We start from the raw sequence: 8,781 nt of genomic DNA, 5'->3' as shown, positions 1-8,781 counted from the left end.
TTTATGGTCCCTCCATCTGCCCATTGTGCAGAGAAAACGCAGAGTCAGCTGTCCATTTGTTTCTTGAGTGTAACTTCTCCAAGCAGGTATGGTCCTCTCTCATTCCAAATCCAAATTTCAAGCTCCCTGGCACCATGGCGGGTCTCTTTTCAACCTGGGCATTCAATTACCCCGGCCCAGCCCCTAAAAATCAGGTCATCAGAACAGCGTGGGCAATTCTTCCTAAGATCATAAGTTGGCAGATATGGCTTGAACGCAACAGAAGAATCTTCAGGAATACAAAGCATAGCCACAGGATTTTAGAAAATAAAATCAAATGTCAAATTAAGGAGTGCTTGGCGGATACTAAAGATGACTCTAATCTGAGTCAACAGGACATCGCTTGGGGATCGACTCTAGGCCTTCAATTCCAGCCAGCAGTCAAAAACACCCCAATTATTAAAGACTGGCAGATAAGGAAGTCTGAAAATGATATGCAAGGCTGGATCAAAATGCAAGCAAGACATTCCCTCTTTTTCGACGGGGCAGCAAAGGGTAATCCGGGCAAAGCTGGAGCAGGAGGAATCGTTCTAAATCCAATAGGAGAAAAAGTCCAATCCTATGCCTGGGGTCTCGGATATGCTTCCAGCATTCAAGCGGAGGCCTTAGCCCTCCTTCAAGGTCTCCAGAGCCTCAAAGAATTAAACATAAAAGAAGCCAACATTATAGGAGATTCCCAGATCATCATCAACGCAATGGCTACCAAATCCCCAGCTTTGGATCTTAATCTAGCAAGAATGATAACCAGAATCAAAGGCTTGGAAAGTTATTTTCAGAATTTGAGATATTATCATGTGTTGAGAAACCATAATAAAGAGGCGGACAGAGAAGCCAACAAAGCTGTCCTCCTCCCTGCCGGAACCAAGATGAAAGACGGAAAAGAAACATGGGAACCCATTCCATAACCTGATCGCTGCCATGTTTTATTGTTGGTTATTAAATAAATTTGTCTGCATCTTCAAGTGGGGGAAAATCTCTGAAATGGATTTCATGGACTCTTTAGCAATTAGGAATTCTGCAAGCTCCAGCTGCATTCTTAGTCACTACAGAGAGCGGCAACAGGGCAATGAGATTCCCAATGTAATAATTTTTTCAGCATTCAGACCAAGATGAATACAAACAACCCATAACCGTTACTGTTAAAAAAAAAATGTTTTGAAGAAAAATTAGCCAAACTCGAAGAATAAAAAGGAAAAAAAATAAAAAATTTAAAACCATAAAAAGATATGCTAAGAAAACTCTAAAAATGAAAAAACTAAACCTAATAAATATTATTAATAAGCAACAAATTCAAACAATGTTATTTAAAATCTTATTATATTATACTATGTTATATTATATGTAATAAATTTATTAAATAGTAATCTGAAATTAATATTTAACCTAATAAATATTATTAATAAGCAACAAATTCAAACAATGTTATTTAAAATCTTATTATATTATACTATGTTATATTATATGTAATAAATTTATTAAATAGTAATCTGAAATTAATATTTATATTAAATAATATTAAATATATTAAATAAGCCCATGGGGCTTTGGATTGACGGTGAATGGGTGCACTGTTAAGGCACTCCTTGCGATAGGTCACTGGTTCAAATCCCCCATGGGTGCTTACCTTATATATATATATATATATATATATATATAATAATGTAACGAATGTAATTAATGTTACATATGACATTAATAATATAAAATAATAATATAATTAATGTTATATAAAGTTATAATGATCAAAGTAAATTTAATTTGTTATGATTAAACTATATCAAATTAATATATATTATACTATATGTTAAAATTAAATATTATGTTATTAATACTATTATAAGTTAAAAATTTAAATGAATAAGTGTTAGGGATCAGAGATTCATATAGGGTAAGTTATATTTGAGACACGTGTGTAGAATGAGTATGTTTGATTAGAGGAAACCAATTACCACTAATATACAAACATCATCTTTATTGAGATTATGTGAATGTTTTATTATCACGAGAGCTTCCTTGATCTTTCTCTTCTAATAGTGGTGGTCTTCTCTAGCAATGATCCTCCTATTTTCAAGGAAAATGTGATCCTTGGTTTTCGAGGAATGTTCAACAAGGGTTGAAGTGGGAGATACTTCATTTTTAATGCTAGCTTCATTCTCCTTTTGTCTTCTTTGTAAGGAAAACCTTGTTTCTCCAATATAACGTTTTCCACAGGAACAATCAATTTTGTAAACTCCCTTAAGTTGATGTTGATTAATACTATCTTTTAAAGATCTCATTATTTGCGTGATAGTTCCTACTATTGTGAGATTAGTGGATATATCCTTCCTTCTGAAATTCCTTCCAATATTATTATTAGCTCTGTGAATGTAAGGGAGGTAGACTTTAGTACAATGTGTTTGAGGGCTTTGGGAGAAGAATTTCCTTTCAACTCTTTTTATATTAGCTCTGTGAATGTAAGGGAGGTAAACTTTAGTACAATGTGTTTGAGGGCTTTGGTAGATGAATTTCCTTTCAACTCTTTTTATAGCCTTACTGATGTAGTTTTCATCGTATCATATATTCTTAAAGACTAAAGTCAATTTTTTCTTCTCCTCCTCTAGGTGTTCAACAAGAGATATTATAATGGATTTAACTACAAGAGTATTGAGGACACCAAACTTTTTAGCAAGATGATGATAGGAATCAACATGAAGATAATTATTTGTGTGAGTTTTCTTTTTGAAGACTTGATGTCCCAAAGACAATCTTATTTTCTCGTAATAAGGAAATCTAAGAATGGTATCATGTTGTTTTCCTCCACCTCTATAGTAAACTTAATCTTAGAAGAGATAGAATTAATTAGATTCAAAAACTTATCAAGCTATGTTTTACCATGTGTCCATTTTACATTCATGTCATCAACAAATCTTTTCTACCAAGCTGGTTTTAAAGGGTAGGATTCAAGGGATTTCTTCCCAAAGAGCTCCATGTATAATTTTGCAACAATTGGTGAGATTGGTGATCCCATTGCAACTTTAGAAATCTTCTCATAATAGTTATCCTTGAAACTGAAAAATATGGAATGAAGAGATATCTCAGCAAGGGCGCGTTATTATTTCAGGATGAATAACTTCTTTAATAACTTGAATGGATTCATCTAAAGGAATTTCAGTAAACATAGACACTACATCAAAACTTACTAATATGCCACTTGGAGACACTTTCTCATTTTTTATAAGTTTGAAAAAATAATTGGAATCTTTAACAAAAGAATGAGTGTTTAAGCAAGGCGTTTAAGGATTTTTGCAACATTTTTTGCTAATTCATAAGGGGGGGGGCAATGGTATTGACTATTGGCTTGAGAGGAGCCCCTTAGTTGTGAATCTTTGGAAGTCCATAATTTATGGAGATAATTTTTCAAGAAGGTGTTATCATTTTCATCATCCTTTCATCAAGGTTAGACTCCTTAATTTCCTTCTTAACCTCTTTTATGACTTTTGATATGAGGTCCTTTTCAAGCATTCTCTAGCTACCACAACTAGGATGTTCATTCATCTTAAGAATATAATCATCCTTATGCATAACAATGGTGGCCCTACCTTTATCTTCTTTTAGAACCACAAACTTGCTATTGTTGCAAAGTTTGTTATATCAATTTGTTCATTGAGCCTAGAGGCTCATTCTATAGACCAATATGATGTGTAAACTTGTACGCCCGTCATCAAAGTTCAATTTTTTCTAAATAATAAAAAATTTGCAAGTGAAGAAATTGAATCTCTCTCTGCTCATATTAGATTCGTATTTAAGATGAATCTATGTTGGTTTCTATTTAAGTTGCTCTTTAGTAATTTGGCTTTCCTCATTATGAAAACACATTCCTATCTTATTCCTTTTTTTTCCTCTCTGAAAAAATTCTATGTTACAAACGATGTTTTTTATCAATATGTTTTTTAGGGCAAAGAAACACCCCAAACCTTTGCTGAGAACATTTATTATCTCCTTGCTTAACTCTTGAGATGGAATATTAAAAATTTTCTCGCTATATTCAATTCTTTGATTGACATTGCTACCTATATTACCGATATTCATCGCTCATCCTACTATTATCTTTAATATTATAATTTTTTAAGCTACTTTAGATGCTCCTTCTGTCAGTCTCATTGAAGCTTCTATAATTTCCGTTTTGGTTGTTCTCCCTGATATTGAACTTATTGAAAATAAAATGAAATTGATTAGACATAATGTTGGAGTCTACGCTTTCGACCTAGATGTTTCCAAACATTTATATATGATCATTAAGCTTAAATTGATTTCGAATATTGGAATTAACGATATAGTTGATGTTGCTTCCCATGGCGTGTCCGGTCACTGCGTTAAACTTTGTCTTATATTTGTTAGCGATATCGATATCGTTGTTATCACTTCCTTCGATGTGAACACCTCCAATGCTATTAATGTTGTTGTTATCAAAACAATCGATGATGTTGCTTTCAATATTGTTGATGTTGCTTCCCATGGCGTGTCCGGTCACTGCGTTAAACTTTGTCTTATATTTGTTATTATACATGATGAGAAGCCTTAATGCAGTCACCTTCTCTTACAATGCTTCCTACGCGTGTAACCTCATTGCCCTTTCCATGGTTACGAAGCTCTCTGCTTTTATTAATCCTTTCGGTGTTGATCTTATTAGTCCCTGCCATCTGGCAATGGCCAGGGACTATAGGAATCGAAATGTTGTTTTTAGCATTAAATTAAGCTGCTTATCATCCCGAATAAGTAGCTACTATGACAAATAACCAAACTTTTTGAATAGCAATCCATTCTATTGTCTTATTTAGAGGCGAGGAGGCTAAAAACATACGGTTATATCATATTTGCGCTTCACATTTAGAGATTTAAAAATTTAGCTTGCAAGTAATGCTAGCATTAAATCAAAAAATCAAATGTCAATCATAGTATATTTCTTTAGTATACTAGAGAACAAGCATCTCGTTGTCTCTGCATCTCTGCATGTACAGCTGCCACGGCTTCATCGACAACTGCTATGGCTTCGACAACTGCTATGGCTTTTTCCAAGTGTCCTAATCCATTGAAGTTCTGACCTTTAGAAAACGAAGCATGCAATTGCAGGAGTGGAAGCAACGGAGGAGTGGCAGAAATGGAGAGAGCGCTGAAGTTGTGCGGCTCCTTTCATCTGCACCTGCACCACAGAAGACAAGGGATAAAACTTATGCACCACAGAAGACAAGGGATAAAACTTATGCACCACAGAAGACAAGGTATAAAACTTATCGGTGTCGTTGAATTTTACCAGGTTCATAGAATTAATTTTTCCCCACAGAAAATCTGGGATGAATAGAATGAGTGTGCTTTGCATCAAATTCAAAAATGATACGACTTCGTTTATCATGCTATGAAGTTACTAGAATTCGTTTATCATGCAGTCACGGCATTCGTTTCATAAAAATGACAAAGGTGGAAGAAAACGAAAATTCATTTATCAATGTTTGATATTAAAACACAAATATTTAAGAAAGGTTATTAGGAGCAAAAATGTGTTGATCTTTTCTTGGAATATTTTTAACAATCATGTGGAAATCTCCAATTATTTATAATTTTCAGCTTATTTGTTGTCTCCGTACTCATACAGAACTTAGCGCCCCTCCTAACAAACTTGTTCGATAACTCCAATTTATAGATCTGTAATTCTAAATCCAAGTTCTGAAATGCAGAAATGTGAGTTGAATTCCATAGCTGCAGGGACTATAGGAATGGAAATGTTGTTTTTAGCATTAAATTAAGCTGCTTATCATCCCGAATAAGTAGCTACTATGACGAATAACCAAACTTTTTGAACAGCAATCCATTTGATCGTCTTATTTAGCCTCTTCCCGAGGCGGGGAGGCTAAAAACATACAGTTATATCATATTTGCGCTTCACATTTAGAGATTTAAAAATTTAGCTTGCAAGTAATGCTAGCATTAAATCAAAAAATAAAATGTCAATCATAGTATATTTCTTTAGTATACTAGAGAACAAGCATCTCGTTGTCTCTGCATGTACAGCGGCCACGGCTTCGTTAACAACTGCTATGGCTTCGACAACTGCTATGGCTTTTTCCAAGTGTCCTGATCCATTGAAGTTCTGACCTTTAGAAAACGATGCATGCAATTGCAGGAGTGGGAGCAACGGAGGAGTGGCAGAAATGGAGAGAGCGCTGAAGTTGTGCGGCTCCTTTCATCTGCACCTGCACCACAGAAGACAAGGGATAAAACTTATGCACCACAGAAGACAAGGTATAAAACTTATCGGTGTCGTTGAATTTTACCAGGTTCATAGAATTAATTTTTCCCCACAGAAAATCTGGGATGAATAGAATGAGTGTGCTTTGCATCAAATTCAAAAATGATACGACTTCGTTTATCATGCTATGAAGTTACTAGAATTCGTTTATCATGCAGTCACGGCATTCGTTTCATAAAAATGACAGAGGTGGAAGAAAATGAAAATTCATTTATCAATGTTTGATATTAAAACACAAATATTTAAGAAAGGTTATTAGGAGCAAAAATGTGCTGATCTTTTCTTGGAATATTTTTAACAATCATGTGGAAATCTCCAATTATTTATAATTTTCAGCTTATTTGCTGTCTCCGTACTCATACAGAACTTAGCGCCCCTCCTAACAAACTTGTTCGATAACTCCAATTTATAGATCTGTAATTCTAAATCCAAGTTCTGAAATGCAGAAATGTGAGCTGAATTCCATAGCTGCAGGGACTATAGGAATGGAAATGTTGTTTTTAGCATTAAATTAAGCTGCTTATCATCCCGAATAAGTAGCTACTATGACGAATAACCAAACTTTTTGAACAGCAATCCATTTGATCGTCTTATTTAGCCTCTTCCCGAGGCGGGGATGCTAAAAACATACGATTATATCATATTTGCGCTTCACATTTAGAGATTTAAAAATTTAGCTTGCAAGTAATGCTAGCATTAAATCAAAAAATCAAATGTCAATCATAGTATATTTCTTTAGTATACTAGAGAACAAGCATCTCGCTGTCTCTACATGTACAGCTGCCACGGCTTCGTCGACAACTGCTATGGCTTCGACAACTGCTATGGCTTTTTCCAAGTGTCCTGATCCATTGAAGTTCTGACCTTTAGAAAACGAAGCATGCAATTGCAGGAGTGGGAGCAACGGAGGAGTGGCAGAAATGGAGAGAGCGCTGAAGTTGTGCGGCTCCTTTCATTTGCACCTACACCACAGAAGACAAGGGATAAAACTTATGCACCACAGAAGACAAGGTATAAAACTTATCGGTGTCGTTGAATTTTACCAGGTTCATAGAATTAATTTTTCCCCACAGAAAATCTGGGATGAATAGAATGAGTGTGCTTTGCATCAAATTCAAAAATGATACGACTTCGTTTATCATGCTATGAAGTTACTAGAATTCGTTTATCATGCAGTCACGGCATTCATTTCATAAAAATGACAGAGGTGGAAGAAAACGAAAATTTATTTATCAATGTTTGATATTAAAACACAAATATTTAAGAAAGGTTATTAGGAGCAAAAATGTGCTGATCTTTTCTTGGAATATTTTTAACAATCATGTGGAAATCTCCAATTATTTATAATTTTCAGCTTATTTGCTGTCTCCGTACTCATACAGAACTTAGCGCCCCTCCTAACAAACTTGTTCGATAACTCCAATTTATAGATCTGTAATTCTAAATCCAAGTTCTGAAATGCAAAAATGTGAGCTGAATTCCATAGCTCGAATGTTTGGCGCCATAGCCGCTCAAGGCCGGACTACGCTGAACGAGCAGACAGGCTTTTCCTTCGTGCACTGTAGAGTGACTGGCACAGGACCACTTTACCTGGGCCGCGCCATGGGACAATACTCGCGTATTGTCTATGCTTATTCCTACTTCGACGACATAATTGCAGGTGGGACGACTGGGATCAAACCAGTAAAGAAGGGTGCATATGAATTAGACAAGTATTTACATTTTTCAGTGATTACCGACTCACATACATGATAAACACCTAATCTAATTCGTACATCTAATGGTTTGTTTAGTTAATTCATCTGGTTTTGATGATAAATTATACTGCTTGGTTTATAAATGTTTGCAGAAATTTTATTTTTTTCAAAGTTGTGAATTTATTAATATATTCAAAATATATTTTAAATAATAAAAAATTATATTGACAGATTTTCATTAAAAAATTATTTTATCTATTAGTTATATTAAGCGGCCAATAATTATTGTATTGGGTAATTGCAGAACTGTGTTCTTCGGTCTGTATAATTGTTATGGCCCAGGAGCTCGAGCTGCGCGTCGGATTTCATGGGCTCACGAGTTGACACCAGCGCAGGCTCAACCGTTCCTGGTCAAAAGTTTCATCAATGGCAGGCATTGGCTTGCGGATAGTGATTAGCTATGCAGGTGCACACCCTTAATTTTTTTTTGAATGCAAGCTGAAATAATTGTTTAAATAATGCCTCTTGTTTTGCACATATTAAAAAAAAGAATATTAGGAGAAAATTGTACCTTTTGCACCTTTCTCTTCCAATTGGATTTGGAATTGCACCTTCTTGTTTTTCCTCTGTAATCCCTCGTCAATGTTAAGGTGGCCCTCGTCAATGTTAAGGTGGCCTGCGGTCTGCCTGATCTGGGTTTTACAAGAAAAGCCTTGCCCCCGGGGTGCTTGTCCAGGTGACCAACAACTGCAAATACTGTGA

The 8,781-nt window shown here is 35.1% G+C and overlaps 1 long non-coding RNA gene across 1 annotated transcript; it reads left to right on the top strand.

The window, feature by feature from the left end:
* The first annotated feature begins 7,876 nt into the window (after positions 1–7,876).
* On the top strand, positions 7,877–8,472 carry LOC149190941 (uncharacterized). The gene is made up of 2 exons (XR_016256536.1): positions 7,877–8,015; positions 8,324–8,472. It is a non-coding gene; the product is annotated as an uncharacterized LOC149190941 (long non-coding RNA).
* The last annotated feature ends 309 nt before the right edge of the window (positions 8,473–8,781 follow it).

This window comes from Pinus tabuliformis, chromosome 3_1 (genome assembly GCF_031772625.1).
Source record: "Pinus tabuliformis cultivar Carrire ecotype Pingquan chromosome 3_1, CPIR1, whole genome shotgun sequence".
Taxonomy (NCBI): Eukaryota; Viridiplantae; Streptophyta; class Pinopsida; order Pinales; family Pinaceae; genus Pinus; species Pinus tabuliformis.
The sequence above is the reverse complement of the archived record's forward strand: the minus strand, read 5'-3'. Positions and strand labels throughout refer to the sequence as shown.